The sequence below is a fragment of the Fukomys damarensis genome, unplaced genomic scaffold, assembly GCF_012274545.1.
Source record: "Fukomys damarensis isolate Sample0158 unplaced genomic scaffold, DMR_v1.0_HiC HiC_scaffold_30, whole genome shotgun sequence".
In the NCBI taxonomy this organism is placed as follows: Eukaryota; Metazoa; Chordata; class Mammalia; order Rodentia; family Bathyergidae; genus Fukomys; species Fukomys damarensis.
Genome location: NW_022900942.1, coordinates 47,840,923 through 47,867,244, shown reverse-complemented (window position 1 = coordinate 47,867,244; position 26,322 = coordinate 47,840,923). Strand labels below are relative to the sequence as shown.

At 36.2% G+C, this 26,322-nt stretch overlaps 1 pseudogene; it reads left to right on the top strand.

The window, feature by feature from the left end:
• Positions 1 to 19,588, top strand: part of LOC104871971 — a 30,035-nt pseudogene extending 10,447 nt beyond the window's left edge.
• Positions 19,589 to 26,322: the final 6,734 nt, after the last annotated feature.

The following is a 26,322-nucleotide window of genomic DNA, read 5'->3' as shown; positions in this document are numbered from 1 at the left end:
TGGTACCGGGGATTGAACTCAGGTCCTTGTGTTTGAGAGGCAGGTGGCAGCACCGCTGAGCTAAATCCCCGGCTCTAGTCTGTGACCTTTTATATGTTGATCTTGTATTCCATGATCTTGCTGAACTCATTCATTAGTTCTAGTAGTTTTTGTAGACTCTAAGGGATTTTTTTTTAACGTAGACAACCATATCATCTGTAGATAGAGGTGATTTTATTTCTCCATTTGTATTTTATGTGTATAATATTTTATGGTCTTGGCTTACTGCTCTGACTAAAGCTTCTGTTACTTCGTTAAGAGTGTTGAGAAAAGACATCTTTGCCTTGTTCCCAGTCTTGGGGGCAAAGTGTTTATTTTTCCATCACTATATATATTTATATGTATTTATTATTGTTTTTAAACTATAGGTTTTTCATTGGTGCCTTTTATCAAGTTGAACATCTGAATTCTGTTTTACTACTCTTTTGTTCCCTTCCTGTCTTTCTGAGAGTTTTGATCATGAGTGGATGTTGAATTGTGTCTGCTGTTTTTGCAGATCAGTTGGTATGATGTGGCTCCTCTCCTCTCTCCTCTGCTTCATCTCTCTCCCCTTCCTTCCTCTCCCTTCCTTTCCCTTCTTTCTTCCCTTGTTTCCTTCTTTCTTTCTGGTACTGGGGATTAAATCTGCTTCCTTGTACTCCTTTATACCTATATGCTAATCCTGTACTCTACCCCTGAGCTACATCCCCAGCCCCACAGTTTATCTTCTTGATGTGATGGAATATATTGATTTTTAAATACTAAATATTTTTTGTATATATTTCTGAATTCTGTTTACTACCATTTTGTTAAAATTTTTTGCCTTTATGTTCACAAGGGCATTTAACACTATAAATTTCCCTCTCAGCACTGCTTTAGCTATCTGTGTCCCACAAATGTAATATGTTATACTTTTATTTTCATTCAGTTGAGTGAATATTTTATTTCCCCTGAGACTTCCTCTTTTACCCATGGATTATTTTGAAGTGTGCTGTGTTTGGATATTTTCCTTCTATCCTTGTGTTTCTGGTTTCTAGTTTGATTCCATTATGGTTGGAGAACATATGTATGCTTTCAGCTATTTTAAATTTGTTGAGGTTTGTTTTATGGCCCAGAATACAATCTGTCTTGATACATGTTTTGTAAGCACGTGAATAGAATATACTTCCTACTGCAATAGGGTAGTGTGTTCTCTAAAGGCCAGTTAGATCTTGAGGAAAGAAGTCTTGATTTTTTTTTTTTAGGTGAAATGTCCTGATTTTTAATGTTGGAAATTAATTTGAGTTTCACAAAACTTTTTTGTAAAAAGAGCAAAATTCTGCAGTTTGGCATCCTGAAAATTACATCCAAGGAAAGGGCTGGAGTCAGTTTGTGAGTGAAGAAGAAAAGGGTAGTAGTTTATAGAAAAAGGAATCCAAAACTATAGAAAGGAATGTAATTAAATATACAAATAGATATTATCTTTGAAAAGGAGGAAGGACTCAAAGAAAGAAGAAAGCAAATGTGAAGTAAAATTGATTTGAAAGGAATTTAAATCTGATTAGATTTCTCTGTTGGTTGATGACGCTCCCCACCCCACCCCGGGAGATGATATATACATCATGGCTTGACCTTTCTTAGATCCCTTTACCCTCTCCTGTTTATGATTGTATTTCTGTTACATTGGTTATAACCAGATCAAACTGATATAATTTTAGCTTCCACAGTCAAGCATAAATTAGAAAACTCAAGAGGAGGAAAGCCTGTTGTATTTACCCTTAAGCCTATTATATTTACTCACAGTTTTACTTACAGTGTTCTTGATGCCTCAAGATTCCTTCCTTTATAATTTCCTATTTTACAAACTTTCTTTAGCCATTCTTTTAAGGTAGGTCTCCTGTGGAATATTCTTTCAGTTTTCTTTGTACAAGAATACCTTCATTTGTCTTTCAGTTTTCTTTAAGTCTAGGATTCTATGCTGATAGTTGTCTTTCAGCTCTTAAAAAATATTGTACAATTTCCTTCTGCTTTTTTGTAGTTTCAGGTGAAATTCACTGTCATTCAAATAATTTTTTCTCTGTAGTTATTGTGTCATTTTTCATAGGGTTTTTTTGTTTGTTTGTTTTTTTTTCTTTTTTTGTGACAGGGTCTCACTACGTAGTTGAGACTGACCTAGAACTCACTATGTAGCCCAGGCTGGTCTCCAACTCACAGCTTCCCCAGTTCGGGGATTACAGGCATGCACCACCACACCTGGTTTAGGGTTTTTTTCTTTATGTTTTTAACTTTTTCTGAAGTTTATGGTACCTCTTGGTATCAGTTTCTTTGGGTTTATCCTATTTGGGTTCACTTAGCTTCCTGAATTTCAAAGTTTATGACTCTTGTCAAACTTGGAAACTTTTCACCGTTTCTTTGTGTTTTTCCAGTTCCTTCTCTTTCTTGTTTCTTTTTAAGAGTCTGATGACTTGAACATTAAATCTTTTATAGTTCCACAGGTTCTGAAGTTGTGTCCAGTTTTCTTTAGTTTTTCTATTGCTCAGATTGAGTGCTTTCTGTTGTGTTCTATGTTCTCATTCATTTTCTCTGTCCCTTCCATTCTGAGTCTACCCACTAAACTCGACTGTGTTTTGGTATTTTTAGGTACAGAATTTGTATTTGGCTCTTAATATATTCTGTTTATTTGCTGAGGCTTTTTATTTATTTTAAAATTATTTTGAAATATGCTTGTAATTATTGAATTACTTCTATAATAGCAGCTTTAGAATTGCTGTCAGATATGCTAATTCTAACATCACTGCCATCTTGGTGTTGTTTTTGTTTTGTTTTGTTTGTGTACCAGGGATTGAATTTGGGACTTGGCGCTTGTGAGGCAGGCAGCGGAACCACTGAGCTAAATCCCCAGTCCTTGATGTTGACATCTACCAGTAGTCTTTATTCAGCCTGAGTTCACCCTGGCTCTTTGGTTTTTGTTTTTTTTGCTGTTGTTGTTCTGGGACTCAAACTCAGGACCTCACATTTGCAAGGAAGGCGGTGGCACCACTGAGCTACATCCCTGGCACTTATGATTCTGTCGAAGGAACTGAAATGTCAGTGTGGCTGAAGATTGTTTCAGCGGGAAGAGGATGAGATGAAGGTGGAAAAATTGTCAGTCGGCTGGTGCAGGACCTTGTCTTCACTGCTGCTGGCAGGCTTTATAGGCGAGAATATTGCTTGAGTATGCTCACTGTAGTGGCAGAGAATTTTGTTTACTAGAGTAGCAAGAAGTCTTGATTTTTCAGGTGAAATGTCCTGATTTTTAAATGTTGATAATTAATTCACTATCTCAGAAACCTTGTTTTGGAGGATAGAGTGGGGCAAAAAACTCTTTATTTCTGCAATTTGGTATCCTGAAAGTTACCTCCAAGGAAAGGGCTGGTGGAGTCAGTTCATGAGTGTGAAGAAGAAAGCAGGAATAATTTATAGAACAAGGAATCCAGAACTCTAGAAAGGAATGTACTTAAATAAATGTACAAGTAGAGGATATTATCCTTGGAAAGGAGGAAGGATTCAGAGAGAGAAGAAGAAAGGAAATGTGAAGTACAATCGAGGCAGAAGGAACTTGAATTTCATGAGATGAGTTTTCTCAGTGGTCACAGCTGGGATTATATAATGTTCGAAGACCTGTGCGGTGTACATGAGGGAAGGTAGGTCAGAGAGGGAATACAGGAGATTTTAAAGAATAGTAAGGGCTTCATCTGATTAGTTAGCATAGGTTTCCAACAGACTCAGCCTCAGCCAGTGAGTATACTTTTGACATTTCTATAGTATGTTAGTATCTTGGAGGTTGAAGCAGAAAAAGTGAGTAGTAGTGGAACTTGTTTAGGATTAGAGGTTGTAAGACTGAAAAGAACAGTGACTTCAGTGGTGTGTGTGTGTGTATGTGTGTGCACGTGCATGAAATAGTGCATAATTTTGATGGTTGTATGACTTCTAGGTTGGTAGTCAAGCACTTGAAACTAAAAACTTGGTCAGGTCAGAAAAGAGGAAGTGATGTGGAAGCAAATTGAGAAGAGCAGATTGGCAAGAGTGAGGGAATTTAAGTGCCAGATGAGTTTAGTTTTGGCTGAAGTTTTTTTGTATTGTTTTTGATTTTTGAGACAGGGTCTTGCATTGTTAAATTCATTGTGTAGCCCAGGCTGGCCTCAAACTCATAATCTTCCCATTTCTGCCTCCCAAGGGCTAGGATTACAGGTGTGCACCACCATTTCCGGGTGGCCCTGAGGTCCACGTTTAAGGTATAGGCATTCATGTTGGTGTTGGCCCCTGAGATAAGACAGATTACTAGTACTGTGGCTATTGAGGACCAGTCTTAGAAGGGAAGCTTGAGATAGGGTGGAAAATAGAGAGTAAGATGGCAGATCAGATCTATTGCTGAAATCAGCTCACTGGGATAGGTTGGGATGATACTTAAAAGATCAATAGAAGGATAAATATTTTGGGGGTGAGGCCTAAACAAGCAGATTTTGACTAATCCTCAGCTCACATTGAACTATTACAATATATTATTGCAATCACATAGAAATATCCTATGTAAAACACTCTCATACACGACAATCACAAATAATACATAAAAAGATTTGAACTGATCCATTCTGCTCAGGGTGAAGAGATGTGGGTTCCCTCTGGGATTCTTAACGATACCTAGAGTTGCCGACCTGTTTTGTTCCCCTTTATTTGTGACACTCAAACTGGTTGGATATGGCAGTGACTAATCCAACCATGTCTTCATCTAATAGCCTGGGAACACTATGAGTTGCCACTCTCAGTGGGGCCATGGGCTTTGAAAGGTCTTCAGAATTTTCTTTTTCATTTATTTTTTTCTCATTGCATTTATTGGTACTTTTTAGGTATACAGTACAGTTACATTCATCATTGGGATCTTGTACCTTTACATGACTTACCTTGGTTCTTATTTTTTCCCCACTCCTCTGTCCTTTCTTCACCCCCTCCTCTTATTTACAAAACTTTATTTCCATTTTTTCATTTCTCAGATTTTTTTTCTTTTCCCTGATTTCCTTTCCCCTACCCTTCCCACTTCCCTACACCTTTAGCCTTTTTCTTCGTATTTCACATTGTCAATTATAACATTAGGACCTTATTTACAATTATAGTTTTTCACACCAGAGAAACTATTTGTTATTTACACGTCAGAATTTTCTTTCAGCAGTGGAAGTAACCTGACCATAAACTGTGCCAATAAGATGCCATTTACTCTTCATCCTGTGTATAAAACTAAACAAAAACCAAAATGATTGTGAATTTAGGAATCTCTCTTTTCTCTATCTGGTGTCAACATGTTTCTGTGTAAAAATTTTATTGGGAGCGTAGGACAGTAAGGTGTTGGGGTTTTGTTTTGTTTTGTTTTTTTTTTTTTCATTATTAAATAGTGGGAGTATTTTTTTTAAAAAGAAGAGATAGTAATGTTTGTATAGTACGACATCTTGTCAGTACCAGGAGGCATACAGTAAAAAGTAATTGTTTCATTCTAGTCATTTTTTCTTCACATTGTAAGTGGAAATTATAGATCTTTCTGAGCCAAATGAAAATTGTCTGAAATATTTTTTTGTGAATTAGAATATTATGAAAAGATGTGATAATTTAACTAGAGGGGAAAGAAATCACCAATTAGGTATGACTTGATGGTAGATATATTTTTAAAGTTAAATTTGGAGTGCATTTTGAAAAAGGAAGGTGGAAAATGAATATTTTTGAGAAGAGAGGGTACTATGAAAATCAGAGAAAACAAGAGAGCTTTGGAAGAACTCAGGACATTAGGTGGTAAATATAGAGGTTAAAGTAGATTATATCAGAGAAGAACCAAACATGAAGAAGCTTTTGCACTCTACAGTAGGGGTTTATCTAAGCACTAAACTGGAAAAACTTTTCTCCAGAGACCCAAATGGGAGCACAAGACAGTAGCTCCATTCAAATTGGGTAGAAAGGTAGAAACAGGCAGACAAGCCAGCATAGACTAAATCTAGTGATGTGCAATAGGGTAGTAAAAAATAGAATTACTCCTGGGAAAAAGTGTTAAAAAATTTAAATGTGAATCAAGCCAGCTAGGTTTCTTTTATATTGTTCTCTCATTTCTGAATATTCTCTTCCTGTAAATATAACTGAGCTTTAGAGTTTCATTATAAATTTGAACTATCAGTATGCAAAAGTGTTGATCTAAGGAAAAATATGTCTGAAGGATGAGAAGGGAAGGGGGGGAGGTAGGAAGGATGGTCACCTAGACTTGGTTCTTTGTAAAAAGTGTCCCCCTTTTTATCCATGTGTAGATATACAGTATGATCAACATGTACAGTGACAATGCTGATTAAAAACTCATTTTTCCATAAAATGTCTTTATGAAGTGTGATAAAAAATACAGTGAATTTTGCTGCCCAGTGCCATCCAACAGAAAGGCAGACTCATAAAAACATAGTGTGGAAGAAAAGATCTAAAATGGAGTAGGGGAAGTGGGATGGGTATGTGAAAGGAAAGAAGGAAAAGGAAAAAATGAGAAAAGGAAAAAAATGGAAACAAAGTCTTTGTAAATAAGGAGGGATAGAGGGTTTGAAGAAAGGACAGGGGAGTGGGGAAAAAAATAATCAAGATGCATCATGTAAAGGTACAAATTCCCCATGATGAATGTAACTGTATTGTAAACCTAAAGTGTACCAATTTTTAAAAAAGACCAAAATATTATAGTGTATTCTCATCTACCTCTACTAGATCTGACTTTTTCTCAAAGTCATAATGAACATGAAGGGTAAATAAATGGTTTTAGTTGATTCTGATTTTTTTTGCAGGGGGCGGGTTGAAACAGGGTCTCACTATGTAGTTGAGACTGACCTGAAACTCACTATGTAGCCCAGGCTGGTTTTGAACTCACAGCTATCCTCCTGCCTCAGCCTCCCCAGTGCTGGGATTACAGGTGTGCACCACCACGCCCAGCGGTTTTAGCTGATTCTGATATGAGGACTTCTAGAACTGCTTTAGAAAGTGATAAGAACAATGGATTATAAGTATATTTAAAATTGAGGCGGGGAGTATATTAAGGGGAGGGTTAATTTATGTATGTATGTATGTATGTATGTATGTATCTATCTATCTATCTATCTATATTTATACCCGGGATTAAACTCATGACCTTGCACTCTTGAGGCAGGTGGCTGTACCACTGAGCTAAATTCCAGGCCCTACTGTAATATATTTTAAAAATTTAAAAAACATTTACTACCATATTTTTATCATTCTTCATAGCACTATCAAGGTTTTTGAAAGTGATCTCATAAAAATATTTGGCCTGAATTTTACTAGGCAGTAGCTTTTCAGAGTACGTATACTTTTCCCGCCCATGCAACTCTTAGCTCCTGACACTGCAGTTCTCCATCCCTCTGGGGCAGTCCTTCACACTCATGCCGTAGAATAAACAGCCCCTCTTCCTCATCACCTCTTATCCTCAAGGAGCTGGTAGTTTTTGGGGGGAAGATAGATGTATAGATTAAGTATCCCTTAGTCAAAATGCTCAGAACTAGAGGTGTTAATAGATTGGGGGAGGTTCAGCCTCTCTAAGTAAATAACAGTATAATATGATTAGGTGAAGTAATAAAGATCCTCATTAAAGGAGTGAAGTTTGCTGGGTTCCATCCCCAGTACCCCCCCACCAAGGAGTAAAGTTTGCATACAATAATGACAGAAAAAAGGAACTCCTTTCACTTCTTTTTCTACTTAAAGACCCCAGAAATGCAGGCCCATGCTGTGACTCTAGCTAAGTTCTAGCCTTTGAAGGGGCATTGTCAGTTTAAATACAGATACCCCCTTTCACAAGATCTTTGCAGTAAATAGAATAAGCCCCTCTAAAAACAAATTCCTAAACCTACCACAGTAAAGAGTTAGTAGGTGACTAATGCTTTATGACATATAAAATTCTTCTCATTACCAAACCTTAGTTTTCCAGAAATCCAAGTTTTATCACAAATTTCTTTTTGCATTTTTTGACATGGCAATCTTTGTTCATTGGCTTTTTTCCTGCTGTTTTGTTTGTTTTACTTTTTTCTCTGCATTTTTCTTTAGAAATTTGATATTTGATATTAGAAGAAATCTACATAATAAGCTTAGGTTGAAATAGAGTTCTTATACAAAAAATTTCATGTGAGATAAAGTGCTGTTTATGTAGACTGTGGGATCAAATGCAGTATGTGAGTCGGCATGAGATTAATAAGACATTGTTCCTTAAGTCCTTTTCCTGAGATGTTATGGAAATACAGTAGCTTTGTTTTTCAGAACTTTTCTTTGAGATGGCATTTTCTCTTGGACAGTTTAACATGTTCACTGTGGGGCTGTAATCTGTATGTCTCACTGCTGTGAACAGTTGATACTAGATACATGCATGACAGTCCTATCAGGAAGCATGGGACAGTCCCATTAGGTGATGCAGCCTCCTGATGGGACTGTCATGCATGTACCTTCAGTGCTTCAGGCTGGCGGGAAGAATGGCTTCTCCCTTTGTTGTCAGACTATTAAATGGTTTTTTTTTTTGATACCTGAGATTGAACTCAGGACCTTGTGCTTGTGAGGCAGGCTGCGACACCACTAAATCTTGGCCCGTGTTAATTGTTTGAATTGAAAACACTGCTATACATCTTAATTTGTTTGGGTTAGTTGAAGCTCTAAATTTTATGTTAATTCTTTACTGTCTTGGCATAATGAATATTACTGGGACTGTCCAAAAAATGTTTTCCTGTTAGAGAATCAGTTCTAAAAATGCAGGATAGAAATTAAAGATATCATCAAAAGCACTTGTGAGAAATCAGTGACTAAGACACAGAATAAATTATTTGTTTGATACTGGTTTTAATTTGTTTAGTATTAATTTCTATAGCTTCTCTCTCTGAAAAATGAAATTACTCCCTAGTAATTGATTTATCTTCAATATGCATTTAATTCTTTTTGGTAGAGGTAGAAAATAGTTCTGAAAGTCATTCTGAAATGGATAGAACTCAGATTAATTCAGTTTTTTTTAAGCTTCACTGTACCTGGAACCTTGAAGGTCTACTTTTATGAAATCACAGAATGTATGAATTATAAAGAATAGGACTTAGATACAAGGCAAAAGCAAAATATGAGATCCTTTATTTTAAAAACTATTAAGATCTCAGCTGCTCCGACGGCTGAGGCAGGAGAATTGCAAATTCAAGCCCAGGCTGGGCAACTTGCCTCAAAATAAAAAACAAAAAAGGGCTGGGAATGTAGCTCAATTCAGAGGCCCTGGGTTTTATCTATACTTCTCCTCCAAAACAAAACAAAATAAATTACAAAACAACCCCTCCCAAAGCCCCAAAACAACAACAAAAAACACTATTAAAAGCTTCAAGACAGTGATAGCACATCATTAATCCAAATGCAGGACCCTTCTAAGTGTGTAGCTCCATATGATTATACATTTCAAAGGCCATGAAGCCTGTCCTTCAAGGAAATCTTGACTTTACTTAACACAAGCCCTTCTTTTAATAGAGGAGGATGTGCAGCATTTATATCCAACTAGATGTTGATAAATTATTGCTGTACAGTGAGATGAAAACATTAACAGATGTTTCCAGAGGTTTTAATTTTTTTGCCACATTTCAATTGTAAGCATTTTGAGATAATGTAATTTAAAATTATTGTTCTTTGCAGTGGTCATAAAAATAGACATGAATTGTTTAAATAAATTCAAAATTTCATCCCATTTTATTTCTGAATTATTTTTTAGTTCTTCCTTAACAAGTTTTGTTCTTAAAAATTTTTGTTACAGAGGCTGAAGGTGATAGAACATTTGGCCCTCAGTTTAATCTCATGAAAATAAATGAATAAACAAATTTTGTCATGGTTATTGTTCTGAGGCAAAATTTATTGGGTTAGGTTTAAATTTCTCTATTTTTCTATGAATTGAGAGCTCTCCTGGATCTCTAGACTCCCAGGACAGAGGATGAAGAGAAGCAAAGAACCTTTATAAAAAGTAATGTATATAATGAGCTTTCCAGTAGAAGTCTTGCCTTTCTAAGTGAAGCACATAGCCTGTTGCCTGTTGGATGCATGGGATAGCCAGCATGTTTGCTGTTTGAAAACTTGCTCTGTGCATCCCTGTCGTTCTCATATATATAGATAGATATCTCTATATAGATACAGAGATATCTATATAGATATAGAGATATCTATCTATATATATGTAATCTATATAGAGATATCTATCTATATATATGTATATATATTTTTTGGGGGGGGTACTGGGGATTGAACTCTGGTTCTTGCGTTTGCGAGGCAGGCACTGGAACCACTAAGCTAAATCCCCGGCCCTCACTATAATTTTTTTAAAAAGCGAATTTGAATAGTAATCATAGTTTATGCAAAATCACTTTAAATTTAGGAAAACTAATGACTGCTGATAGAAATAAATGGAAACATCTAGCTTATACATGCTTCATAATTAAATCATTAAAATGTGAATGTTGACCTTTTCTAATAGTTACTGTGGTTTAGGCAACTCTGTGTTATTAGCACTCAATTTAATGCTACCTTACAGATAATTTAGTGCAAATTAGACCTTGTCTTTTAGCTTTATAGACTCAGGTGAATACAATGGACAATTAACTGAAGAGAGCTACTAGCAAATTATATGCATAAATTAGCTATTCATAGTATTTGTAAATTAACATGATAGCATTAAGGGAGTTTATAGTGTTAACAACTACTGTATAATAGAGCCTTTTCTAATGTAACAAATCAGCTCAGTTGATTAGAAACCATAAGAATTAGCACGTTTCTAAATTAAAGAGTGTAGTGATCACCTCTTTTATTTGCTGTGTTCATTTGCTAGCCAGAATGCTAAATCCAACTTTAGATTTTGGTTGACTTTATTATTGAATAGAGGTTCAGTCTCTAACAAGGAGCCTCTTTCCATTAAATACTAGCCTGGAAGAAGTAAGATCCTTGATGTGGTTACATGATACCTCTTCTGTGATTAAGCTAGAAACAGAACTGAGGATAGTCCTGTTCATATTGCCATTTACAAAGTGGCTTTGAAAATTCAAGTGTCCTGCATATTAAGTTTAGTTTAATAATCTGGTGACCATATGGAGTATACATGATGTGTAAGCCCACTTTTAGGCTCAGTGGGTGATAGAAAGATGAATGAGATATAATTCCTATCTGTAAAGGATTAAATATAAGAATAGTTAGAGGGCCGGGGATTTAGCTCAGTGGCACCGCACCTGCCTCACAAGCACAAGGTCATGAGTTTGATCCCCAGTACAAAAACAAAAAACAGTTAGAATGAAAACTATGATTCAGTTGGCTTAGTCATTTGTCTGATAGTTACTAAGCACCTACTGTGATAAATTATACACTGTGGTCAGCACTACAAATTCAGAAATGCTTTCCAGGAACTCAGTCACATGGGTGATTTTTTTTTTTTTTTTTTTTTTTTTTTTCCCAAATGGGGTCTCACTGTGTAGTTGAGACTGAGCTGGAACTCACTCTGTGGCCCAGGCTGGTCTCAAACTCACAGTGATCCTCCTGCCTCAGCCTCCCAAGTGCTGGGATTACAGGCGTGCGCCACCACACCTGGCTATGGGTGATGTTGACATATAAAAATGCAGCTGGCATCAATAAAAGGATCATAGGTATTGAGGTAGTCCCTAGTACTAGATCCACAGATACCGCCCTGGATCCAAACGTCTGCCTTCACTGAACTGTAATCAGGGTCTTAAAAGTTTGGAAGATAAACAAACAGGCTATTTCAGACAGAGGAAGTAACAAATATGGAGGTAAAATATAAGAGAAAGTCTGGTATATTTGAGAAGCTAGGAGTGGTTGGATGTAACTAAAGGAATTTTACAGTAATTTACAACTTTATAGAAATATTTGTTATTAAGTAATTAGATTTTTAAGAGACAATTTGCTAGCCAGGCATGGTGGTGGACTCTTGTAATCCCAGCACTCGAGAGGCTGAGACAGGATCGCTGCAAGTTCAAGGCCAGCCTGAACTATGTAGTGAGACCTTTGGGAATTGGGAAATCTAATTATACTTGCCAGATTCAGGAGTTATTCTTGTAGTGTGAAGAGTGGAAAATAATGGTAACTTAGAAGGGCAATACAAGAGCTTGAAGTGCTGTGTTATTACTAGTAGCAGATTTAGTACAGTATGTTGCTGTGTTAAAATGCTGTATTTTTCTGCCTTGGCAGACATTCTGAACTTGCTCTATTTTATTTCTACACATAATTTTTTCTAATATTTTGTCTTTTACAGGAGATCACAAAAGCATTTATTTTTACAAATAAATTGTGTCTTTAAGGTTTGTAGGCCCTGTCCTTTGGGAATTTTGTCTGACAACTTAAAATGGCTTCATTACTAACATTTATTACTTGTATCATTAAAAAGATAATTTACTGAATATAATTATAATGGCTATATAAAACATGAGGTCTAGTTTTATTGTCCTTTTAAAATACAGAAATAAAAATTGAGAGATAAATAGAAAGTGTAAAAGTAATTACAAGATTGCAGAGTACTCTCATGGGTTTTGAGTTCAGTTTTTTAAGCTCTGATGTTATACTTTCAAACCAGATTCTTAACAAAGAGAGAAAAAAACTATATTAAAGAGTTCATAGTGCATATCTTTATAAAAGATAGAATGTAATAATGTAAATTTATTGGCATTAAAAATTCTTCAGGGTGTCATTTGTATGAAACAAGTTAATTCTAATCTATTTAGAAACAAAGGATCAAGTATAGTGAGTATATTTCTGTATATTTCTGTGTTTTATTTTGTTTTGTTCTTTTTGGTACTGGGGATTCAACTCTGGCCCTTGCACTTTCAAGGCCAGGGGTGGAACCACTGAACTAAATCCCCAGCCCTTACCAATATATTTCTAAAGCAATTGCTTGTTCTACAAATTTTTAAGATTTAGTGTAGGGTCAAAAGTGTAACTCTGTGGTAAAGCACTTGCCTAACATGTGCTTTGGGTTTAGCACCCCCCACATGTGCGTATACACACACACACACACACATACACACACACACACACACACTTTGGTATTACAAAAACCCTTTACACTTCCCTATGTTGTGCTGTCAATTAATTTTATTAAGCTCTGGATTTGATCCCTAGCAGCACACATACAGTAAAACTGCCCACACTTCATCCAACCCGTGCAATATAGGGTAGATTTGTTTCTTTTTTCCTAATTTACCCACTGACAACTATTAGGTGTCAAGGATAGACAAGCAGGTAATGGAAAGAAAATAGGTACAACACCCTACTGTACATGTATAGGAACCTGATATATGAAGTTGGTTTACAAATCAGATAAGGAAATAGAGTACTTTATTCCTTTTTGGTTTTGATATTTTTTTTTAGGGCGGGTGGTTGGTTGGTTGGTTGAAATGGGGTCTCACTCTGTTGTCTGGCCTAATCTCAAATTCCTGAGTTCAAGTGATTATCTTGCCTCAGCTTCATGAGCTGGATTTATAGACACATGCCACCATGCCCAGCTGGAATACTCTCTAGTAAGGGATTATTATTTAACAGCATAAAAAAATTGATCTCTTACCTCACCATATTGGACAAAGAGTGAAAAACTCCAGATGGAGTAAAGATTTAAGTATGAATGGCAACACTTAAACTGTTATTAGAGTGTTTTACACTGTAGTTTTTCCTGGATGGCAAAAGCATAATTTTGGAAGGAAAAGGTTAATAAATTAGTGTTTACTAAATATTAAAACTAAAATGCTTTGCTTTTCTAACATATAAAGGACAAAGGATTTTTAAAATCACAATAATGTACACATATATACATGTCAGTATACATATATACATATGTAAATGTGAAAAAGATAGCCAGTAAACATTTATTAGCAAGGAAATGCAAATTTTAAAACGACCTTGACAAAACTGTTAAAAATTGGGCAACACTGACGTACCTCCCTCTGTACCATTGTGGCAGTTTTCGGCAAACTTCTGTAAAGAGTCAGTATATTTTGTGTTTTGCAGGCCATAGCAATTTCACAATTACTCTGCTGTTGTGGTGCAAAGGCAGTAGTAATAAACCATACATAAATGAATGGGTGTGGCTGTGTTCCAACAAACATTTATTTACAAAAATGGTAGTTTGCCAACTCGTGTTCTGTGATAATCAAAATTAAAATGAACTATTAATAGCATCATAGGTGAATCTTAAAGACTTAAAGGTAGAAGAATAATTTTATGATTTCATTTCTGTAAATTCCAGGGCTGGAAAATTTCAAGGTTTTTGTTCCCCAGCACAAACACAACTCAATACTTTGTAATAGTTGTATGTAAAATATTTGTGATAAAAATAACTAAAAATAGTAATGAGAAAAAATAGAGATATGTTCGTATAGCTTGTTGATTCTTACAGCTAATTCCTGTCTAAAATGATGATAGAATTTTTTCTACTTCTTCATAGACTCAAGTATAAGTGATATTGTAGTATATCATCAGCATGATGTAGTCTACCAGCAATTTCCCATTTTTCAGTTTTCTTACTGTGCTTTCCTTGCTGTCCCAACTCCTGATGTTGAACCAATATACCATCTGTAAATTTGCATACAGCATGTTGTTCTTATCAGCTATAGTTTCTTTAAACTTCTCTCCCAGGTTACAAGAAAATTGTTGTTTTCAAAGCACTCTCAGTTTTTATTTTGTTTTGTTTTGGTACCGGGGATCAAACTCAGGACCTTGCTTGCACTTGTGAAGCAGGCGTGATGCCACCGAGCTAAATCCCCGGCCCTAGCACTCTCAGTTTTTATGGTGAAGTGTTTATCATCACAAGTCTGATTTGTTTAGTCATTTTACCTGTTTCCTGCAGGCCAAGTCCCTGCTTCCTTTATGTATTTATGAAAGCTGATCATAGGGTGCCATTTTCTGTCCTGCTATTAAGTGATGGCCATGTTCATTGTGGGCAGGCATGCACATACAGCAGAGCTTGTGTGGCATGAGGAGCGTGTGTCAGAGTCATTTTTCTTTTCAGTAAGATGGTGGGCATACTAAACCCACTTCACTGGGTTTTAGGAAGATTGTGTAAAGTAGTGTTAATAAGCAGTTAATAAGCACCTGATATTATTATGCTTTCTTTCTCCTTTGAATTACATCCCTACTTTAAAAAAAAGACAGGCTTTGGGCTAGGGATGTAGCTTAGTGGTAGAGCACTTGCCGAGTGTGAACAGGTCTAGGTTTGATTCCCAGGACTGTAGTAAGTCAGTAAAAGGATAGCCTTTATTGCTTTGGGAACTGTGCATATATATTCATCCAGCTTGTGTTGCGTATGGCTAATATGCAGCTAGTACTAAGCCTGAAATAGCCTCACCCTAAAGTCTTTGAGTACAGTATTGTCTAATTTCTTTTATCTCCATAGTTTGTAAGCACCTCTGATCTTTCAGTGTTACATTTAAATTAACCAGACTCACAGTTGCTTGTCTAATAATGGGCAGAAACAGCCTCCAGTGTCATGTGACTTTTTTCTGTATCTGTGGCATTGTCTTAGCTCTTTTTTCATAACTCTGCCCTGATTTGTTTTAGACACCACTCTCCAGAAGTTGATCAGACTTTTCAGACCTTCTGGTTCTCTCTGTGTTTGTGTTCTGTCCCCCTTTAAAACTTCTGCTTTTTCAGCTTCTCAGCTGGAAAATAAAGATAAAACCAACCTTTTTTTAAAATTAAAATCTCTAATACATAGTCATTCATGGAGAGGCCCCATACCCATATATTTTGATTAATATATGCTGGGCTGAGGGGATGTCTGGTGTGAAAACAAAACTTCCTGATTATTATGGCACATTGCAACCATTCAGGCAGTTCCTTCTCCCTATCTTTTTTCTTGGTATTGTTCTGTACCTTCCTACTGGACTACCAAAAATTCATAATGACTATCTCCTCCCTAAGGATAGTGACATTGTCTAACTCATCCTTATTTTCCCATGATCTGGTAAAATACTTGACATATACCAAATAGTTACTTAGTAAGTTTAAGTTAGTGAATGCGTACATGCTCTGATTTTGTTCCCCCCAGCATTTGCAATATTTGGCCTGTCAAAGCAGGATGTCAAATTCATTGGTAATCTTGGTGTTTTTTTTTTTTTTTTTTTTTTTTTTTTCTGGTGCCAGGGATCGAACTCTGGACCTTGTGCTTGCAAGGCAGGTGCAGTGCCACTGAGCTAAGGCCCCGGCCATTGGTAATCTTAATTAAGCGTTTAGCTGAGAAACATTTCAAAGTTATTTCTTTCTTTCTTTTTTTGGGGCGTGGGGGGGAGATCAAACTCGGGATCTTGTGCTTGTGAGGCAGATTTTGGAACTACTAAGCTAAATCCCCAGCCCTAAAAGTTATTTCTTTAGCTTTGTATTTTTTTCCAAAAAAAAATCTAATGTATATAAACGCAGAAGAAATAGTAAAATTAATCTCCTTAAACCTGTATCCATCCTCCAGATTCAGCAAAGATCATGATTTTGTCATGCATGTTTCACCTCTTATCTTCCCCTATCCCATGCCCAGATGTTTTAAATAGAAATAATTGTGTCATTTTACCTGTAACATTTCTCAGTATAGATATTTTTAAAATGAGAAGTTTTTTTTAACTTTATGTGGTGCTGGGGAATCAAACCCAGGGGTTTTTGAATGCTAGGTATTAAGCTATATCTTGAACCCCAGAATGAGAACATTTTTAATAAGACAGTAATGCCTTTATCATTCCTAATACAATGTTATAGTAATTTTTTAGTAGTATGTAATACCTGGTCTATAATCAGATTTCCCCAGCAGCCCATAAAGTGTCTTTTTAAGGTGGTTTGCAGATTCAGAAGTCACTCAAGGCCCACACTTACATTTGGTTTTTCTGAAGAAGTTCTTAGGAAAAAAAAATAGTTTTTATTATTTATCTTCCTTTCCTTTTTTATAACTTATTCTCTAGATTAGGGTGCTTTATAAAGAAACCACAGACTTTACTGTATCAGATGAAGGTTCTGTCTTTTTTAAAACTGCTTTACTGTTCTCTCTCTTCTTTTTTTGAAAATCAAGCACTTAATGTGTTTAGGAGCAGTGCTATAGGTAACAGCACTGCAAAATGTAAAACTGAAAGTTACAGCCCCACCCCCCTGGTCCAAGATGGCGAGCAGCAGCAAGGGGGTGGTGATTGTGGTTGTGGTGATGATTTGGTGCCTGCGCTGTTGAGTTCAGTGAACTGTTATGGACAGAACAGCTATTTCACCCGCACTCTGAAGACCGTCAACAAGATAACTACAGATCAACAAGGACGGTGTAACTGCCCTGCACTATAAAGTAGTTTGCCTTATTCAAAATGGAAGTTTCAAGTAAGCCTTGTATGTCATCATTACACATACCAAAGTTTTAGCCGATAACTGTCTCCTTTGAGAAGGCATATTGCAAGTACAGGCTCAACAGAATTGAAAATGCCTTGAAGACAATAGAAAGTGCCAACCAGCAGACCAACAAGCTAAAAGAGCTGTATGGACAAGTGTTAATACCGTTTGGAATGCTACGATGAATGCTAAGCTGTGTATAGAGATCTCGCGAGAAACTCCCAAGATGATTATGATGAGAGGAAAACAACCTTTCAGCAGTTGTTGCAGCTCAAAGCAACTGGGAAAAGTGATTCCAGAAAATTTAGGCCTCCAAGAAGGCACCTACAAACTGTTACAACACCGCCTGTGCCCTGATTGGCCAAGGCCAGCTGAACCAGGCAGTGAAAATCCTACAAAAAGCTGAAGATCTTTGCCACCAATCATTTTCAGAAGACTGATGGGATGGAGACAGAACTGGCCATCATTCATGGTCAGATGGCCTGTGTTCTGCAGCTTCAGGGTCTTACGGAGGAGGCTTTGTGGCTTTACAATCAGATAATAAAACTGAAGCCAACAGATGTGGGATTACTAGCTGTAATTGCAAATAACATCATTACCATCATTAAGGACCAGAATGTCATTGTCTCCAAGAAGAAAGTGAAATTAACCAAGGCAGAAGGAGTAGAGTTTAAACTTTCCAAGAAACAACTGCAAGCTATAGAATTTAAGAAAGCTTTACTTTCTATGTATGCAAACCAGGCAGAGCAATGCCGCAAAATGTCTACTGGTTTACAGTCCCAACGTCCTGAGTGTCTCCTGTCTGTGTTAATTCAAGCTGCTCAGTTCTGCTGGGAAAAACAGCACACAAAAGCAATAGAGCTGCTTCACAAATTTTCAGATCAGTATCCAGAAAATGCAGCTGACATTAAGCTAACCATGGCACATTTGAAAATTTCTCGAGGTAATATTTCCAAAGCATGTCTAATTCTGAGAAGCATAGAAGAGTTAAAGTATAAACCAGGCAGGGTATCCTTATTAGTGACCATGTACAGCCATGAGGAAGATACTGATTGTGCCATTGAGGTCTTCACACAGGCTATCCAGTAGTACCAAAACCATCAGCCCAAATCTCCTACTCATTTGTCCTTGATAAGAGAAGTAGCAAACTTCAAACTCAAATGTGGGCGGAAGAAGGAACAGCCATGGAAACAAAATCCAAAAGATATTCACACCCTGGCACAGCTTATTTGTGCTTACTCACTTGTAGATCCAGAGAAAGCAAAAGCTCTTAGTAAACACTTGCCCTCATCAGATAGTATATCTCTAAAAGTAGATGTCAGGGCTGCTCTCCGAGATGTGTGTGTGGGAGAAGGCTGCTACCATGTGGAAATGGGAACATTGGATGCTAGGCCATGTGCTGGGCTTGGGCAAAAGTAGAGGAAGGATGAGCTCTTGCACATGAGTTGGTGGTGGAGGTTCTACAGAGAAACTGTTTTAAACTAGTGCTGTCCAAAATAGATATAGATATATATCTATATAGATATATCTGTATATATAGATAGATAGATACAGATATACATATATATATATATATGTATATGTGTATATATATGTATGTAGATGTTGAGGCTCTTGAAAATTCTACTGGTGCTATGTACATTCGAAAGAAGGGTAGAAAAGTCACTGGAGATAGTCAACCAAAGGAGCAAGGTCAGGGAGATTTGAAAAAGAAGGGAAAACTGCCTAAGAATTACAACCCAAAACTTATCCCAGATCCGGAAAGATGGCTGCCAATGGGAGAACATTATTACTACTGAGGAAGAAAGAAGGGTAAAAAGAAGGATCAGATTGGAAAGGGCACTCAGAGAGCAACTGTGGGAGCTTGTCTTAAATGGGTGCCAACAAAACTGTGAGTGTAGCAACTGTATCTGCCTCTACAAGTAACATCATACCCCCAAGACACCAGAAACCTGCAGGGACTCCAGCAACAAAGAAGAAACAGTACAGAAAAAGAAGAAAGGAGGAAAAGGTGGCTGGTGATTAGAATGTTCTTGTGCCAGGCAGTTTTTAAGCTAGTCTCAGTGACACTAGGAACATAATAAAGATAACACAGTGAGAAGCATAGAACTGCTCCCTTTTTCATCACCGTTTCCATAAAATAATTTATGCATCAAATAGGAAAACATCTTCCTCAGACTGTCCCGTTAGATTTGGCCTATTTGTCCCACATAGTTTTGCACACATTATGAGGACTGAAAATGATCGGGCATTTACCCACCTTGATATCTGTTGCATCCTTTTTCTTTGTTGATTTGATCTTTTTTCCATTTCACAAATAAGACACATCCTGAGGTTTCCCAAGATTTAAACTGTTTTTGCTGTTTCAACTAGAGTCTGAAGATTGAAGAAGCTTGTTCCTATCAAGTCCCACTTTAAATTATGTCTCAAGAGGCTCTGGGTGGAATCTTCTGAGCATTTGAAATATTTGCTTAGAAATGTTGTGGTAAAAAGGGGCCTTATTAAGACACTGATGTTCTTCACTTAGCCAAATGAGTGGACACAAACAGACTACAGTAAATGTCTTAAATAATTTTTACCACAAATTCTCTGTCATGTGACACTAGAATTGGATTACTTTAATTTATGTGGCAGCTTTTATTATTTTCATTTTCAGATTATGTTAACATGCTGATTTAGCAGTACTGAAGACTTCAAGAAAATATATCAGTGTTGCAAGTAGTTCACTCTTAGACCCAATGTCAGAGGTCAGATGGGTTTGGACTATCTCAATCAAAAAGATTAATGTTCCCATCAAGAATATGAAAGTTTAAAAAAAGTAGGGAAGTTGACTTCATTAAATAGAGAGGAAATCAATACCACACAGTATTAAAATCTAACAGAACTGGTTGACCCAATTAATACACTCAAATGGCTTTTCTTTGTAGCTTTAGGTTATGACTGTTCATTACCTTTCCCAGAATAATGAAGTATTTTACAGTCAGTTTGTGATGTAAATGTTGCTCATCTTTCTTTACCTACAAGCCACTCTCGTTCAGCAGCTATGAGACATGTTAGGATGCCTACCCTTTTTTGGTGTTCATTTTATGCTGTCCAAGGTATCATTTATTTTACACTTTTGAGTATTTCCTTGTGACCGTATTACTCTGTCCTTGTTAGTAAAGTGCTGCTGTGTTTGACTGAAAATAAAAATTCAATATAACTGTTCTTTGATCTTATGCAATGAGGTAGCATTATATGAAATCTATGAGAACTTTTAAAGCTGTAAAGTTATTTTATTCTTATTAAAAAGTATTACATCTGTTTAAATGTATCTGTTATAAGTCTTGTAGTTATTCTTCTTGACTTTATTGTTGTAACAAGGAAGCTAGAGTCTAGGCTGTACCATTTGTGTTTGGAAAAGGGCTTGTGAATGAATTTAACTTAATTCTTAAATTCTGTAAAACTCAAGTAGAGAATTGTCATCTGAAAAATATTTATCTTTTGGTCAATATTTTTATCCATAATAAAGACAAACATAAGCAGATGTTTAATGTTTTTCATAAAGAAGTGATAGTGTGTTTAGAGGCTTAGTAGAGTACAATTGTGAGGATTAGATGGCATTTAAAAAATAGTGCAAAAGAAATGTTTTGAGTTATTGATGTTGTTGCAGAATTTTTAAAGAGACCAGAGAGACCAATGGGTGAAACAGAAGGATTTATTTAGGTGCCCACTGGCCCAGCAGAATCATATCTAAAAACTGAGCCCCAAACAAAGAGGAGACACCAGTTTTATATGTGTGGTCAAGGGGGTCGGTCTTCCTAGTGGCATGAAACTGGTGCATGGGCAAGCGGGTTTTCAGAAGCAGGACAAAGGCAGTTAAGCAAGTAGTGACAGTTTTGCAGCTTGGCGTATCTTGGTGGAAAAAGCTGGATCATACAGAAGTAAGGGGTCATGAAACCTTACTTAGCAGACAAAGTTAACCACTACCATTGGGGGGGGGAAACAACAGCCATAGGAAGGGAGGAAGTCTGAGGGGGAACTGCTTAAATTTGGGGAGACTTGTTTTTCCTTTTTAAAAGTTCTGCTTCAATGTGAATCAAAGGAGTATTTTTGGGACTTTTTTAACTATTCACTTTCTATGACATTATTGAGTAAATAGCTAAATTGTTTTTTGTTTTGTTTTTTTGTTGTTCTGTGATGAGGAAGCACATGGTATAATCTGCCCACCAAAGAACTGGAGGAAAAAAAAAAAAACTCAAGAAAAGGTGCTTGAAATGTCACCCCCTGGAGTGCATTTTAACTAGCATTAATGTGGAAGTGACTGAGGCTAGGGGAAGACCCAGTTGAGAGAATGTGGCAGAGAATAGCTATTCACAGACAAATTGGGAGACAATGCAAACAACCCTAAGGCGATATACTAAGAAAATTATGTGGTCTTAGGGAGAAACCAAGTTAGGAAAAGAACAATAATATAAAAATTGAAATACCAAATTGCTGACTAATTAAGGAAATAAAATAAAAGATATGTATGTTTTGTAGTATGTGTGATAAATCTAGGAGGTTCAGTTGTTGAATAGAGTATTGTTTTCTTGATGGTAACTAAATATTTCAGGCTGTTACCTTGGGTCAAAGTCTTAAAATTTACCACTACCCCAACTTTTTGTTTTTGTTCTTATTTGAGTAAAATTGACAATTTTTTAGATCTTAAAAGGTCACTTTTAAATTAATCCAAGAAACATCTTGCAGTATGTTAAGGGAAGTTCAAAAGAACTTTTATGTTTGTAATTGAAAAAGACAACCAGATTTCATCTGAGAGTTTTACTGTCCTTTGATATATATTTTTTTCTCTCCACCTTGATGATCCACTTATTATGGAGAAAGAAAAGTATGGTATTGAGCTCTGGGGAATGCATAGAGAAGGAAAAACAGGGAAAGAGAATGATAACAGAAATTTCTACATTGTTTTTGGTCTTTTTCATCTGTAGCCTAGTGCCAAGAGACTGTGGGATCTTAGTTTTGTTATCTAAACTGGCACGGGCAGTACTACTGGTTGGTAGATTATTGTCATTTTCTTACAGACCTGAGTTTACTATGGGATCATTTCTCTTTGACTTGCAGAAACTTTAGCATTTTTTTTTTTTTAAATAGCCCAAGACTGTGTGTGAGAGAGTTGTTTTGGTGTTTCTTTACCTGAAAATATCTGTTCCACGTAGAAAAGTCAGAGTTTATTTTTTTGTTTGTTGTGTTCAATATATGTTATGTGTTTTTTTCTTTCCACTTTCAAGATTTTTGTCTGTATGTTTGATTTTCAACAGTGTGAATATTATGCTATCGTTATAGTTTTACTGTATTTACTACCTTGTATAGGTGTCATTTGCTTTAGATTTGCAGTATTATTTTTCCCTTTAATTGTAGCCATTTTTACCTGTTTTTAAAATATTTTTATATATGCTTTTATGTGTAATTTTCTTTGTGCTCCCCTTTTGGAACTCCAATTTTAATGAGGTACATAGCTTACTGAAAGTTCTGTTTCATTGAATTTTTTTTAGATAGTATAGTTTTTTACCTCTGTCTTTAAGTTGATTAACCTTTTAGTTGTCTCTCATCATCATTAAACCAATCAAATGAATTTTCCATTTTAGATTTTGTGTTTTTTGTTCTACATAGCTCTGTATTACAGTTTTAACTTATCTGATGAGAGTACACTTCATATATTACTAACTTCTTGAACATATTTATGATAGCTGCTTTATAGTCTTTGTCAACTGATTACAACATCTGGGTCATCTGTGTTCAGAAAGTTGAACACTTTTAAAAAAAAATGTCGATCACAATTTCCTGTTTATTTTCATGTCTTGTTATGTAATGGATATTGTGGATGATATGTGTTTTTGACCATACTGTTTCCTCCAACTGTACTAATATTTTGTTATTCTAGCAAACAGTTAACTGGCTAGACTTAAACTCTAACTGTTTGCCCTGATATCTCTCTTCAGTTATTTCAGCCATCTAGCTGTTGCTTTTCTTTGAGGTCTTGAGCCTGTCCTGTGTTGTATGATTCAGGGCCCAACTAAAGTTTGAGGTAGGGTATACTTAAGTGTTTTGGAGTTCCTACTTTACAAGGATTTTTCCTCTTTTCTGGTTGCTCTGCTAGCTGGAACCTCTTCCTTTGATGCCTTAATAAGCTAATATGATTATAAATTCTTGAGTTTCTGCTACTGTGCTACTCTTGGTTATCTGCCTTCAGACAAGCACCTACATAAAGAATCTTCTCACTTGTATAATTCCCCTCTTTCAAGGATTGACTTTGCCCCAGTTTCTTCCTTTTCTTTTTTCCCTAGTTTCTACCTATATTTGTTCCTCGGGGCCTGCAAATAGTTGTTTTTGTTATTTTACTTTATTTTTTATTGAACCCAGGGCCTTGTACATACCAGGTAAGCACTCTACCACTGAGTGATATCACAGTCCAAATCACTGTTTTGTATTTTGGGTTTTTAAAAAATTTTTAATTTTTTTTTTCTCGTTGAGTTTATTGGTACATTTTAGGTATACAGTACAGTTACACTCATTGGGATCTTGTACCTTTACATGACAGGGCTTGGTTCTCATTTTTTCCCCTTGTCCCTGCCCTCCCTTCACCCCCTCCTCCTTTCCTAATTTACAAAAATGTTTTTTCCATTTTTTTCATTTTCTCATATTTTTTTCTTTTCCCTTATTAGCTTTCCCCTACCCTTCCCACTTTCCCTACACCTTTAGCCCCTTTCTTCCTATTTCACATTGTCAGTTATCTCATTAGGATTTTATGTACTATTATAGTTTATTCACACCAGAGAAACTATTCGATATTTTCACATGTGTAACACATGTGACTTGCTTCACTCAGGAGTATATCCTCAATATGTATCCATTTTCCTATGAATAAATCTAATTTCTCATTCTTTATGGCTGAGTAATATTTCATTTATAGAAAAACCACATCTTTTTTATCCAGTTTCCAACTGATGGGCAAATGGGCTGTTTCCAAGTTTTAGCTGTTACAAACTGTGCTACTATAAACATAGGTGCACATATATCTCTGTGATATGATTCTTTTAATTCTTTTGGAAAGATACCCAGCAGAGGGATGGCTGGGTCAAATGGAACCTCTAGTCCCAGATCTTTGAGGTATCTCCGTAACTGTTTTGTATTTTGGCTAGAGATCATAATTTTCATTTCTGGTTGTGTTTGTCCAGTAGAATCTACTCTACTTTTCTGTATGTAAGTCTCCAAAGTTTTTACTTTTATCTTATTTGGAATACTTGTTTTTGGTGTATGTATCGTAAATAGCACAATTTATTTATCATTTATTTATAGAATATAGTTTATTTTGTGCTAGGAGTTGAACTGAGGGTCTTGCTTAATTTTAATATCTGGTACACTTGAATATATTTCTAACATTTTATGTTTTCTATATTTGTAGTTTTTCTGTGATTTTAAATTTCTAATTTTCTTTTGGATTGGTTTTCTTACTCCTTTTTCAAGTTCGATTTTTAAGTTTTACATCTTTGTGTGTGTGTGTGTGTGTGTGTGTTGTTGTTGTTGTTTTTGTTGCTGTTGTTGTTTGCAGAGGTAGGAATGAACCCAGGGCCTTCACATTGAACCACATCACCAGCCTTGTTTATTTTTTATTTTTAATTAAAGTCTTGCCAGATTGCTCAGTTTGGGTTTATCGTCTGATTTTCCTGCCTCATCCTCCCAGAGTGCTGAGATTTCAGGCATGTGCTGCCATACCTGGTTTATATTCTGTTTTTGCTCAGTTGATGTTATCTTTTAATTTTTGTGTGATATTTGAATAAAAAATTGAACATTAATCAAATATAGCTCTATTCCAGTGATGGCGAACATTTTAGAGCTTTTAGTGATACAAACAGCCTACTGTGCGTGCTGTAGGTTCACCACCACTGTATATACCATGATCTAGGTGTGTGGTAGGCTATGCTACTATGTTTGTATAAGTATACCCCATGATGTTCACACAACAATAGAATCACCAAATGACACATTTCTCAGAACATATCCCTCTCATTAAGTGTTGGTACATGACTGTAATGCTATGTCTTAGATGGACATGTCATGTACCATGTTTTAGTTTGTAGCTGTTAAATTTATAGTGAAATTCTACTTCTATTCATTCTCCTACAAAAGTAATTCCTTAATTTAGGTCCTCTACTGTTTACATCTTAATTTTTTTTCTTCACAGGATACATACTTATCTAAATCAATAATTGCAGTTGCAGAATGGTGTATTAGGAAGTTTGATTAAACATAGAATATGCAGGGCCGGGGATTTAGCTCAGTGGTGCTGCCATCTGTCTCATAAGTAAGTGCAAGGTACTGAGTTTGATCCCCAATACTAAAAACAAACACCATAGAATATCCAGTAGATCACTAGAGGCTTTATTGTCTCACATAACAAGTTCACATGTAGTTTTTCTGGTTGACCTGACTCTGTGATACAATCTTGTGCTTTCCATGGTTTCACTTTTGTCGTGCTCAGCATGTTTATGTTGATTTCTTTTGTGCCCTGAAGATGACTACTGTATTTCTAGGTGTGCTGTAGAAATACTTTGTGTAGGTAAAAAAGTGTAATTCTCTGTTAGCATCTTTATGAAACATAACTTGCCCCAAGTGTTTCCCAGTAGACCTCCCCTCATGTCCTATTGGTGAGGATTTGGTCACTTTCAGTGACAAGAGGAATAGAATGGCTCTGGTTGATGTGGACCAGTCAAAAATGGGTGGCCGAGTGAGAATTATCACTGGAATTAAGTTGGGGGTTTAACACAGTAAAAAATGGGGTGAGGTGAGAAAAAAGTATCTGCCACAGGTGCTGTTTTTGGTTTTCCCACCAGGAAAGTTAACATCCTGGTAGTAATCCCAGCACTCTGGAGGCTGAGGCAGGAGGAT